This window comes from Eriocheir sinensis, chromosome 10, assembly GCF_024679095.1.
Source record: "Eriocheir sinensis breed Jianghai 21 chromosome 10, ASM2467909v1, whole genome shotgun sequence".
Classification (NCBI taxonomy): domain Eukaryota; kingdom Metazoa; phylum Arthropoda; class Malacostraca; order Decapoda; family Varunidae; genus Eriocheir; species Eriocheir sinensis.
In genome coordinates this window covers 16787590-16800660 of record NC_066518.1, presented here as the reverse complement: position 1 = coordinate 16800660, position 13071 = coordinate 16787590, and the positions used below count along the sequence as shown (strand labels likewise).

Here is a 13071-nt window from a genome sequence, read left to right as displayed (position 1 = left end):
ACCCACGGCCCCAGGCCGGCGTCACTTGCAGGGCCTTGGCGAGCAGTGTAGTATGTAAGTCTGTGGTGACGTGTCCAGTGCTTGGGCCACAGCCACTCCCACCTCGTTGTTCCTTGTTTGCTGTGTGTTATTTTTAGCGGCCAGGAAGGTCTCTACAGGAAGGTGACACGAAGCTTCGAACAAGCTCATTTTTGTAGTATATATTTTCGTATGTTGAACGTTTCGATACAGTAACTACTGCAGACATCTGTATTTGCCCCTGTAAAACCTACGAAATATATATGGATAACTCGCAAATAGTTAAACAAAGAATACATCAGTAAAAATTAATGATCGCAATGTCATAAGTGCTCATCTTTGATTAGATGCATGAAATTCATTTCTGTCTCGGAATAGCTTGACCTCCTCCGTCGCATTATCCTGACGATCAATAACCCACCCAGAAGGCTGTCCCCTCGCTCCCTCTTCTACCCTTCCTACACTTACCATTCCTAACCCTTTCTTCCTTATTGTATACCTTCCCTTCGACCCTTACTTCTCACTCATTCGCACCTACTCAGGTTCTCATCCTCCCAATGCTACCCACTCATCCATATTCTCTCTCTTCTCAGAATCTATTACCCACACATACACCAACCCTCTCTTCCTCTCTAAACCCATCCACCCACCCACTCGAACACGAACACCCCAGGCCCCTTCCCACCCACCAAACCATACCGGCCATCAGAGCGCCATCCCATTCACTCCTCTCTCCCTCCCTCCCTCCCCCCGCCTTACACTCCCTCCCTTCCTCCCTCCGCCTTACCCTCTCTCCTACCTTTCTCTCCCTCTCCCCCCCCTCCCTCCCTGCCTTTCTCCTTGACGTCACCGCAGGACGAGCCTCTGATCACCTTCCATTATGTGTAGGAAAGTCGTTTCGTCCCTTTTTTGGCGCTCATTCTTATGCGGCGGAGACCTGGGCCTGTCGTGGAGCATCGGCGCCTAAAGTGTGTGTGTGTGTGTGTGTGTGTGTGTGTGTGTGTGTGTGTGTGTGTGTGGATGAAAGAAAGTGTGACATTATATCTTTCTCCTTTTAACGTTTTGATACGATTTTCATTTTCTTTACATCACCTGTAAAGTCGGTGGTGTTCACTGGAATATTATTTGTCTAATGGTTTATGTGTGTGTGTGTGGGGGGGGGGGGGCGTTGTAAGCGATCCTCCATTCATAGTAATCAAAAGGAAAATGTGATAAAGCTGTCTGTTATTTTTTCTAGTTCTCTAAAACTGAATGTCTGTCTTTTTTTTGTATATATTTTGTGTCCAACGTTGGTTTGGATTGGCTAGAATTCAAACAGTATTCGTTCGGGGCAGTAATGGAGAGGATAAGATAATAAAAGTAAATAAATATCGTTCCGCCCACCTGCCTAAACTGGGGGGAGCGTGAGTTAGTGAGGCACACGACTCATTAAAGGTGGGAGCTAAGATTGTGGGTGGTGGTGGTGATGGTGGGGTGTTTTAGGTGAGGATGAGTCGAGTGTTGTGAATGGCAGTGAGTTGTGATCCTGGATGATGGTCAGAAGGTATTTTGAGTGCTGGTAGTGATAGTGAATGGTTAGTGGTGATGAACAAAGGATTGTGAATAGAGGGGGGGGGGGGGTGAGTGGTGGCTTGAACGTGGTGGTTGTATTGCATTGGGTGTCTTGTTTTGTGGTGACCCAGCAGTAGTAGTTTGTGACGCGCGGGGGGTAGTGCTGTTGATGATAGTGTTTTGTGAGTGGTGAGTGTGGTGAGCGAGGGATGGGCGGGGGTGGTGATCGAGGATGATAGGACGGTAATATTGATAGTAACTATGATATTTAATGATGATGGTGATGGTAGTGATGAGTGGGTGTGGTGTGATAAGGGTAGTAGTAGAGATGGTAATGGTGGGACGGTATTTATGATGATGCTGGTAATGATAGCAGTGTGATTGGAGAAGATTCCCACCTAGCATCAGCGCTCTCTATCCCATTCCATTCCCCCCTCACCCTCCTCCATCTTCCCCTCCCATCATATCAGGAAGACGAGGACGTGAGCATCAGCGAGCCGCATCACCATCCACCTCTACCATCACCTCCCGCCACCTTCACCTCCCTCATCTCCACCCCTCTACTACGCAAAGAAGAGGGAGAGGAAGAAGAGAATGACGTGGGCAATGGGCATCAGCTCTCTTTCTCCATTCCTTCTCCATCCCCACCTCCTACCCTTCCAACACTCGAGGAGGAGGAGGAGGAGGAGGAGGAGGACAACGAGGACGAGGACGCGAACATTAAAATATTGCATAAATTATCGTTGCTCGCATAAACCGGTTACGGAAAAATATATAGAGAAAAACGAGGTGCAGAAAAACGAGGTATAGAAAAACGAGGTGCAGAATTTGATACTGGATATGTATTTGTCAACTGGCCGTCACTGCGCGCCCGGGTTATGAAATGATTCGCAGCGATTGGTGTGACAAAAAGAATGATGGTCGTTATAGTAATTCTATTTGCTATGTTCCCAAACCCTATAATCGAAATTAATAAAAAAGTAATGTGTGTCAAGTCGACGTGTGATGACAGATGCAGTCATCATGGTAATATCACAAGTTACTCCAGATCGTACCCAGCAAATGGAAAATGGGTAACATTTTTTTCTGGCCTCCAAAATTTTCGCATTTGTGGGATTATTTCCTTATTTTATACGGTAAAGGAGATAGACTATAAAAAACAGTAACAAAACCAAAATTCAAAGAAACTGCATGGAGCAGGATAAACTCACAACAAAAAATCTAATGATGAAACCACATTCGTAATTGTATCGTTCTTACGCGTTTTGTGGCAAGTCTTCGCCATGCTGTTTAATAAAGTTCAAAAGAGAAAGCCCTAGAACTATGCCTCAAATCTCTCATCTATTCCCTATGCTTGGAATGGCTCACCCGAGACACAGGGGTGGGAATCGTGCGTCTGCAGGAGCGTGCCTACCCACAAGCAAATATTTTCATGCAGCGGCTCGACGATGAGGGGGCGGGAGAGAAGCGGCTATAGTGATACACCGAAGTAGAATTTCATGTTCCCAGGCGACCCTCTCCCCTCCGCCGACGACCCTTGGTCATGGTTATGGATGAGGCGCGGGCCGGGGAAGGAAATGAACGAGTTTCATGGGAAGTGGGAGAGGATGAGGATGAGGTTGTGTCAGTGCGAAAAGAGTAGGGGAAAGAAAACGCTAACAAGGATAAGTTTGACTTATCACTGAAGAAAATAAAAAAAGATATATAACGTTGTGAAAGAAGAGGACAGGGCATTACAAAAAGGTAGAAAGAAGGAAAGATAGGCTCTTCTAAAACGAAAAAAATGGAGGGATTATGTGAAAATGAGGATCCAGTTCTGAATTCAAGAGGCGTTACAGAAGGACGAAAATGGGTGTAGATCTCGAGAAAAGGGAAGTGGAAAAAGCGGAAGGTAATCTAAAGTCATCTCAGTTGACGGGCATTACGGAACGTGCGAAGTTTTGAAAGACTTTAGGAACGGTAGGGCAGGAGTCGAATTGAGGGAAGCTAGACAGGCGACGGTTATCGTGTTAGGGACGTTGCAACGAAAGGGTATCCGTGCTTAGCGTGAATTAAAAGGCCCGAAAGGAGATAGATTTGATGGAACCCATATGAAAATACTATTGACAGAAAATCTGGCTGGCTGTGTGGCTATGGAGAGACGAGGTGAGAGGAGGAGGGAGAGGGGAACTGAGGAGGGAAAGGGGTAGATGTTGGAGGAAGGAAATTAGCGAAGGATCAATAGGATGGGAGTTTTTGATGACGAAATAAGAAAATCAATACTGGAAGAAGAGGGAAGGAGTGAATGAAGGAGGATAAAAGAAGAAATTATGATTTGTAAATGATGAGGAAGGTTGTGCATGATAATAGATGAGAGAAGTGATTGGGAGAAGGAAACAAAACCAAAATTCAAAGAAACTGCATGGAGCAGGATAAACTCACAACAAAATCTAATGATGAAACCACATTCGTAATTGTATCGTTCTTACGCGTTTTGTAGTCTTCGCCATGTGTTTAATAAAGTTCAAAAGAAAGCCCTAGAACTATGCCTCAAATCTCTCATCTATTCCCTATGCTTGGAATGGCTCACCCGAGACACAGGGGTGGGAATCGTGCGTCTGCAGGAGCGTGCCTACCCACAAGCAAATATTTTCATGCAGCGGCTCGACGATGAGGGGGCGGGAGAGAAGCGGCTATAGTGATACACCGAAGTAGAATTTCATGATCCCAGGCGACCCTCTCCCTTCCGCCGACGACCCTTGGTCATGGTTATGGATGAGGCGCGGGCCGGGGAAGGAAATGAACGAGTTTCATGGGAAGTGGAAGAGGATGAGGATGAGGTTGTGTCAGTGCGAAAAGAGTAGGGGAAAGAAAACACTAACAAGGATAAGTTTGACTTATCACTGAAGAAAATAAAAAAAAGATATATAACGTTGTGAAAGAAGAGGACAGGGCATTACAAAAAGGTAGAAAGAAGGAAAGATGGGCTCTTCTAAAACGAAAAAAATGGAGGGATTATGTGAAAATGAGGATCCAGTTCTGAATTCAAGAGGCGTTACAGAAGGACGAAAATGGGTGTAGATCTCGAGAAAAGGGAAGTGGAAAAAGCGGAAGGTAATCTAAAGTCATCTCAGTTGACGGGCATTACGGAACGTGCGAAGTTTTGAAAGACATTAGGAACGGTAGGGCAGGAGTCGAATTGAGGGAAGCTAGACAGGTCACGGTTATCGTGTTAGGGACGTTGCAACGAAAGGGTATCCGTGCTTAGCGTGAATTAAAAGGCCCGAAAGGAGATAGATTTGATGGAACCCATATGAAAATACCATTGACAGAAAATCTGGCTGGCTGTGTGGCTATGGAGAGACGAGGTGAGAGGAGGAGGGAGAGGGGAACTGAGGAGGGAAAGGGGTAGATGTTGGAGGAAGGAAATGGGATTGGAAAGGAAATTAGCGAAGGATCAATAGGATGGGAGTATTTGATGACGAAATAAGAAAATCAATACTGGAAGAAGAGGGAAGGAGTGAATGAAGGAGGATAAAAGAAGAAATTATGCTTTGGAAAGGAGGAGGAAGGGTGTGCATGAGAAACGATGAGAGAAGGGATTGGGAGAAGAAGGAAAGGAAAGGAAATCATTAATGGACTTTAGGGAAGTAGGAAAGAGTCAAGAAGTTTTAGAGAAGGAAAGGTGTTTAAAGGGCGAAGGTGTATGAACTCCACCTGTGCAGCCAATCACCTCGGAGTGAAATATGAGAGAGTAAAGGAGTGAGCGGGAGGTGAGTGAAAGAAGGAGGGAGGGAAGGAAGGAAAGGTGTTTAAAGGCGCTATGGTGTATAAACTCCACCTGTGCAGCCAATCACCTCAGAGTGACGCACCATCACTCGCGCTCTTTCAGTCCACCTTGACACTTGTACCCCACGTGACGACCTCATCAATTTTCTAAAAGACCCAAAACAAGACGCACGCGACAGACCTCGCGGCAAAAAGCTTCCCTCGGCACGAGCAGCAGCTGAGCTCATCACCAACCTCGACTTCAGCGGAATGTGTATTAAAGGAAAACGATGCTTCCCGCTAAGCGACCCCACGGCCGATGCTGTAATGGCGACCCAGCAGGAATTAGCAGAGAGAGAGAGAGAGAGAGAGAGAGAGAGAGAGAGAGAGAGAGAGAGAGAGAGAGAGAGAGAGAGAGAGAGAGAGAGAGAGAGAGAGAGAGAGAGAGAGAGAGAGAGAGAGAGAGAGAGAGAGAGAGAGAGAGAGAGAGAGAGAGAGAGAGAGAGAGAGACGTCGGCGGATACCCCAAAACGGTCACGGATAGATGAATATGAACATAGCAAGATGACATAAAAAGATGTAAAGACAGATGATACAAATAAGCAAGAACGCATACACAGACATCACAAAGACAGCTCAAACAGATAAAGGAACCAGGGCTGTCCAAGGCGTCGAGGCTGTACAAGAGGCCAAGCCAGCCAATCAGCCAGCAGACACACCACACATTACAGGCATGCAGAGATATCCAGGGACATAAACAACAGCGTAAGACTTGGAGGCTGAACGTAGGGAGTAGCAAAGTATAGGCGTGTTAGAAGCCAGCCACGCAGCGAGTCACCGGGGGCGGCGGTGGTGGTGAGACTTCTCTGGGTCGTAGTTTTCACATTATCTCGACGTTAATGGACTGACCTGCGATTAATGCCGTCGCCCACAGGTGGAAGGAGGTTTGTTTTGGCGTATTATTGATTGCCATCACCGGAGGAGGAAAGAAGGAAGCGAAGGAGGGAGGGAGGGGTCGTGTGTGTGTGTGTGGTGTGTGTGTGTGTGTGTGTGTGTGTGTGTGTGTGTGTGTGTGTGTGTGCACGTGCGTTAGTGTGCATGCATGTGTTTTGTGTGCGTGCGTGCTTGTAAGCGCGCGTACGTGTTTATACTTGCGTGTATGCGTTTGGGGATGCATGGGCGCGCTAAAGACAGATGAGAAAGACACACAATAAAAGTATGCACGCCGTAAAAATTGTCAATATAATAAAATAAATAAATCGTGCAATAAAACAGTTTTAATTAATAAACTGAATACATGCTCGCCTGTGCTCTCTCTCTCTCATACACACACACACAGACCGGTAGCTTAGGGGTAGAGCGTCTGGCTCACAACCAGAAGGACCGGGGTTCAATTCCCCGGCCGGGTGAAGGTAAGTTGGGTTTATCTTCTTTCACGTGTAGCCCCTGTTCACCTAGCAGTGAGTAGGTACGCGACGTCAGGCAAGAAGTTGTGACCTCGTTGTCGCTGTGTGCTGTGTGTGAGTGGTCTGAGTCCTACCCAAAGATCGGTACTACGAGCTCTGTGCTCTTCCGTAGGGGAACGGCTGGCTGTCTCAAGAGAGACCCGCAGCAGACCAAGAGGTGAATTACACATACACACAGACACACACACACACACACACACACACGGCCCGGTAGTTCAGGGGTAGAGCGTCTGCCTCACAACCAGAAGGACCGGGGTTTGATTCCCCGGCCGGGTGAAGATAAGTTGGATTTATCTTCTTTCACGTGTAGCCCCTGTTCACCTAGCAGTGAGTAGGTACGCGACGTCAGGCAAGGAGTTGTGACCTCGTTGTCGCGGTGTGTTGTGTGTGAGTGATCTCAGTCCTACCCAGAGATCGGTACTGCGAGCTCTGTGCTCCTCCGTAGGGGAACGGCTGGCTGTCTCGAGAGAGACCCGCAGCAGACCAAGAGGTGAATTACACACACACACACACACACACACACACACACGGGGCCATACAAAACGACCTATCTGTCATCGAAAGCTATTTTACACAAGAACAATTTAATTTTTAGACAACAATCGTATTTAAAAAAAAATGACATGACTAATTATATCTTGCGTTATAAAAACCAAACGTGGCCTTAATTGACTCGACGATTCAAAGTACGTATGGGATAACAAGATCATCTACTCCACCTTCATCCTACCTGTGGACACCTCTACCTCCCCTCCGCCCATTGTTACCTTCACTCCGCCCTGTACCACCTTGGGCTTCACGGTCCTCGCTGACTTTAATCGACGAGTGAAGGAAGACCCTCCATGGAGCAGGTAACCCGACCTTTGGGCCCCTTGATACCCAACCCACACCAACACGCGCGATCGATGCCCACTGATTGGTCTTCCTTTACATCGGGGGTGAAAGAGGGACAGGGAGATGGAGAGAGGGAGGGTGAGCGAGTGACAGAGGGAGGTAGGAGGTGGACGGGAAGGATTCAGATGTCTGGGGGTGGGCGAGGGTAGGGCAAATATAAGAAGGGAGGGAGGAAGGAACGGAGGAGGGAGTCGCATGATCCACTCGATATGGTGCCTGACAAATGCGAGGGGATAGGGAAACAAAGAAGGAACAGAGAAACACGGAGGAATACGAAAGAGAAGGAAGGACACTGTTTTCTTTGATATTGCATTTTCAATTTTGCTAAATTAAAGTAAGAAGGAAGAAATCGCAGAAAGGTGTGACGAAGAGTAACAATGTACGTGAACTAGAAACAAAGAAAATTTAAGTTCGACTTTATGCGGGTACGCCAGATCGTTGATTTGGAATATGTTGGAGCAGATGAAGCGTAGATTAGTGGGAATAATGTGTGTTAATGAGAGAACACATAGGTCGCCGCCAATTTTGCGAGGTACAAGTGTGCTATGGCGGTCATAAAATCACACCCACTTATACCTACAACCACAAATACGCCCACATCCGTAAACATATGCCCACTCACACCTACTAACACACATCCACGCCCACTCAGACCCCACCCACACCTTCCCACACATTCTCATACCCACCCACATATACCAACGCCTATCCACACTCACACCTACCCACCCTCACCTACTAGACTCACCCACACTCACCTAGACCCACCCAAACCCATACAACAGTCACGGTAGAAGGTGGAGGAGGAGGTAAGGAGTTGCCACAACCCACACAAGGCTTATAAAAGGGCCACGGCCACTCTCAGACGCTGGGCAGTGTTATAAGAAAATCGAAGGAAAATTTACCCCAGCAGAATCAGCCTCACCATACACGCATAGCTTTTAGTGTGCGTGTTTGACAGTTCTCTTAAATTGTTCTCTGTTAACAGGAGGAAAGACACCACGCCCTTTCAGAAACACTGGACGCTATAATTATGTAGAGGGACTGACTGCACGAGTAATATTAACGCAGCAGCCTCACTACCTCCTTATAGCGAATAGCTGTTTATAGAAGTCCTCAGCTGGATATTGCTGTTGTTATTCGATCACAGCAGGAGGAGGAACCACGCCTACTGAGAGACAATGGGCGCTACATATAAAGGAACCAGACGTTATGTTACCTCGACCGAATCACCGTCACCATATAACGAATAGCTGATAAGAATTATTTGCCGAGTGATGTCCTTACAATTTTCTCTGTTGATAAGAGGAGGAGTCACGCAGTGTTATAAAGGCACAGCGTATAATGTTACCTCAGCCAAATCAACATCACTTTACAACGGATTGCTATTATAGTAAGTCTTTAGCTTACGTAATGCTCACAGTGCTTTGTCCAGTCATATCTGTTAGTCGTTTTATTCCAGTTTTTAATTCCTTAACTCAATATCTAAATTGTCGTTTACGTTTCGTTTTAGACCCAGTCAACTAACAGCTACGGCGAGGAGTTTTCTGTGTTACAAACTCTTAATAGTATTACGTTTGTCTTATTCCTGATTTATTTCAGATTCATATCCTTCATGAGATATTTCAGTTATCCTTTATGTCTATTGTGGCCTTCAGTTTCAGCCTAATAAACCCATATGTATGACGATTCCAGCTTTTTTGCTGCACAAAACCTGCCACACGCCCATTCAATATCTACATAGTCGGCCGAAACTCATTACTATAACGTCCCGTGACCTAGGCAGTGTGTGTGAGGCAAGAGTAACTCGTGCAGCGTATTTTGAAGGTTTTAACGGCTGGGATTTAAGAGAGATACGAGTAGGAGGTGGTGGTGGAAGAAGAGGAGAGGGTGGAAGAAAAGGAGGAGGCAAAAGACGAGAAGGCAAAGGAGGAGGAAGTGGAGGACGAAGATGAAGAGGAAAATGAGGATGAGGAGGAAAAAAAGGAGGATGAGGCGAAAGAAGAAACTTAGAAGAATTAAAAGAAAAGGAGAGGTAGGAGGAGGTAATGAAGCTTGAAGAGGAGGGAGGATGAAAAACAATAGCAGGGGCGCTGGAGTGCTGAGCTGAAGTGGAACAGTTACTCCATGCTGATAGTAACGGAAGGCTTCGTAAGTGTTGATAAATAAATATAATTGATCTCACTCTTTTTAAATCACTAAGAACTGATAATGCAAAGTGTTGCATTACCGTACATCAGTGTTCACCATGGGAAGACTATAAACTCGCCCCAGTTGTTACCACCTTTCATTACCTTACTGTTCACTGTCCGTACCATTTCCACCACCGCCACCCCTGTTTATTGTACTGTTTACTAAGCATAACATTACAACCACTACCACCACCACCACTACCGTTGTTTATCCACTGTTCACTGCCCATACATCCACATTTATCGTTATTCCTGCTACCACCCTTTATCCTACCATTACCATCAGCCCCACCATAACCATCATCATCCTTCCACTGCCAACAGTTACCATGCCGCCACCCCTACCATCATGAAATCTAATTACCATTACCCCTACACAACCGACAGTATCACCTCCCCACCACACTATCAGACTACCAGCACTATCACCACCACTATTAATTACCTCAACACCACCAGAGTTAACCCCCACATCACCACTATATATATATATATATATATATATATATATATATATATATATATATATATATATATATATATATATATATATATATATATATATATATATATATATTACCAAGTAACCCTTCTACAACCACTGACCCTCCACCACTTACCACTGCGAGTACATCCACCACCACCACATACCACCATCATTACCTCAAGGGTGCCTTGACAAGCTATCCCCCCACACCACCACACTATACCAAAAATAGCAACAACTGCCACTATCTACTACCACTTCTACTAACTACCACCACCACCACCACATCCTACCACCAGTACGACCACCCCATGGCTGCCTTGACAAGCTATAGTGTGTCTGGCCTGTTTTCGCCCTCCCGTGCACACCGACGCTGCCTTGGCATACGAGAGGCATTTCCTGTCCCCTGCATTCTCTCCGCCGCCACACTTTAAATGTGTCTTCGTGCGCTCCTGTGCAAAGGCGAGATGTTTACTTTATTTTCTTTAAAATATTCGAGATTATTTGGGGGATGGAGAGGTTCTCTTCATGCGCTCTGCGTTTATTTTGTGTGTTTGTATTAGTCACTAGATGACTAAGTTTTTTTGTGTGTATTGTGTATGTGTGTGTGTTTGTGTGTGTGTGTGTGTGTGTGTGTGTGTGTGTGTGTGTACGAGTATGGTAGCAAGCGAGCAACCCTTCATGACTGGACTGGACTAACTGGACGGTGATAAGCGGGATCACTAGCGCCGTGGAGCCATCTCTGTATAAGGGTGTCTCCCGCGATGCATTATAATAAATCACACGGAGGATGCTCAAGCAGGATCAAAGCGGCGTCATGTATGTAATAACAGTGTGTGTCCATGTTGACCGTGGCGTGTGCCTCTCGCGTGTGGCGTGACGTGGGGCGCGGCGGCGGGGCAGGGACGGAACATAGCCGAGACGCTGCTTGCACGCTTTACCCAGACACTGACAGCGCCCAGGTGTCTGTAATTAAATGGTAGGAGGCTCACCATCGCCATGGCCTTGCACGCTAACTCTCCACTCCCGCCCATCTCATTCTGCTTCCATCATCTGCTTGCCGTTGCGCTTTTTATTCTTTCCTCGAAAATACTTGATGTTTTCAAGAGTAATTGGTGTCTTTTGCATTCCGAATGAAAAGATACGGGAGTGCATGGTGTGAGCATTTTTTCTGTATTTTATATTACTCTTGGAAAATCCATTCAACGTCAAAAAATAAAAATAAATAGCTACTGCTTCAATTTCATTTACAAGGACACTCAGTGCGCATACCACCCCCTCGTTCCCCAGGTAACTCGCCAGGCCGCGAACACATCCATTCTTCACGACTAATGACTGAGGCAGCATTTGAATAATTTACACCAGGCTGAAAACACGGGCAGCAAAAGGGGTTGTGCCTCGTAATTAGCTGCTTAAAGCGTCACCAAAAGTCAAACAGCGAGAGCCTTCGTTATCTAGAGGGCCATTAAGTGCTGTGAGTGGGCGAAAGAGCAGCAGGTGGAGGAGGAAGAGGAGGGGAGGGACAGGGAGCCTTAGATAGACCGGGCGACACACCCACGACTAGGAAGGTCAGGAGGAAGATGAGTTTGAAGGCGAAGAGAACTGTGAGGAAGAAGAGAAAGAGATAACCTCTAGGAATGGAAGGGTTGATATAGTAGTTGAGAGGAGAAGAAGGGAGTTTGCTTACACGTATGGCTTCTCTGCTAATCATGCCTTCAATTAGACAGAAAAGAACATGAACACTCAGAATAAGTTGAACATTCGGGTTTCATACGAGAGGAATGAGTTGATAGGGGAAAGTAGGGAGTAAAGGGAGTCAAATTACACGTATACATGATTTGTTTATCTTGTTTAAAAATTAACAAATACATTAACTAGATCAGTGGGCCTAAATTCGAGGCCAGGACGTCCCTCCCTCCATATGAGGATCAAGGAAGGTTAAACAATGTACATGAGGCGTTCATTAAGTCACCGCTCAGCTGGAGGAGGCGGACACACAGACCAGGATGTGCTGCGCTGGAGGAGGCGGACACACAGACCAGGATGTGCTGCGCTGGAGGAGGCGGACACACAGACCAGGATGTGCTGCGCTGGAGGAGGCGGACACACAGACCAGGATGTGCTGCCTGTGTCCTGGGAAGATGACGCTCCAGTGGTGTCCAGGAACTCGTATACAAAGTTTTAAGCTGACCCTGAGTCCCGGTCAGCCATTTTAGTAAGGATCCATCACTGTTGCCTCCGTGCGCATCCTGGATGTTGTTGCACTTGCCCGTCCCGGTGTAAAGGGTTCTCCCTCACCACAGTCTCTCAAAGGCCAGTGAAACGGAGATGAGCACTGAGGCTACGCGCATCTAAAGCGTATAGATGTCCCCAACTTCACCCTCACCTCTTACCATCACTTTTAAAAGGCGTCAAAAATAAAAGTCCTAATGGTTCGCGATGACCAACCCGTGTCGGGGCGGTGTGGTCACTGGCCGCGGCACTGCACAACAACACGTCCGCTGCCTCTGAGCGGCGAGCAGCGTCTGCCACACCTTCCCGCTTCACCTGGCTCCATTGCCGACACCTTCGACCCCACCGCCACCGCCGCCACCACCGCCCTAACCTGACCCCACCACCAACAACCTTCTGAGTGCGGCGGGACAGGAAGGGTGATTAGTAAGTGCTACAAGTGAAGGGCTGCCTTTACCGGCGCGCGAACAAGTCAACCACCGGG

General features: G+C 46.9%; 1 protein-coding gene and 1 long non-coding RNA gene across 2 annotated transcripts in view; one reads left to right on the top strand and one right to left on the bottom strand.

The window, feature by feature from the left end:
* The window catches only part of LOC126996652 (uncharacterized), a 28088-nt gene extending 23137 nt beyond the window's left edge, over positions 1-4951 (top strand). Inside the window, exons 3-4 of the long non-coding RNA XR_007751328.1 lie at positions 2040-3187; positions 4389-4951. This is a non-coding gene — a long non-coding RNA (uncharacterized LOC126996652). The remainder of the gene's footprint in view (positions 1-2039; positions 3188-4388) is intronic.
* Positions 1-13071, bottom strand: part of LOC126996651 (multiple epidermal growth factor-like domains protein 6) — a gene marked incomplete at its 3' end in the record, with an annotated part of 167059 nt that overhangs the window by 40533 nt on the left and 113455 nt on the right.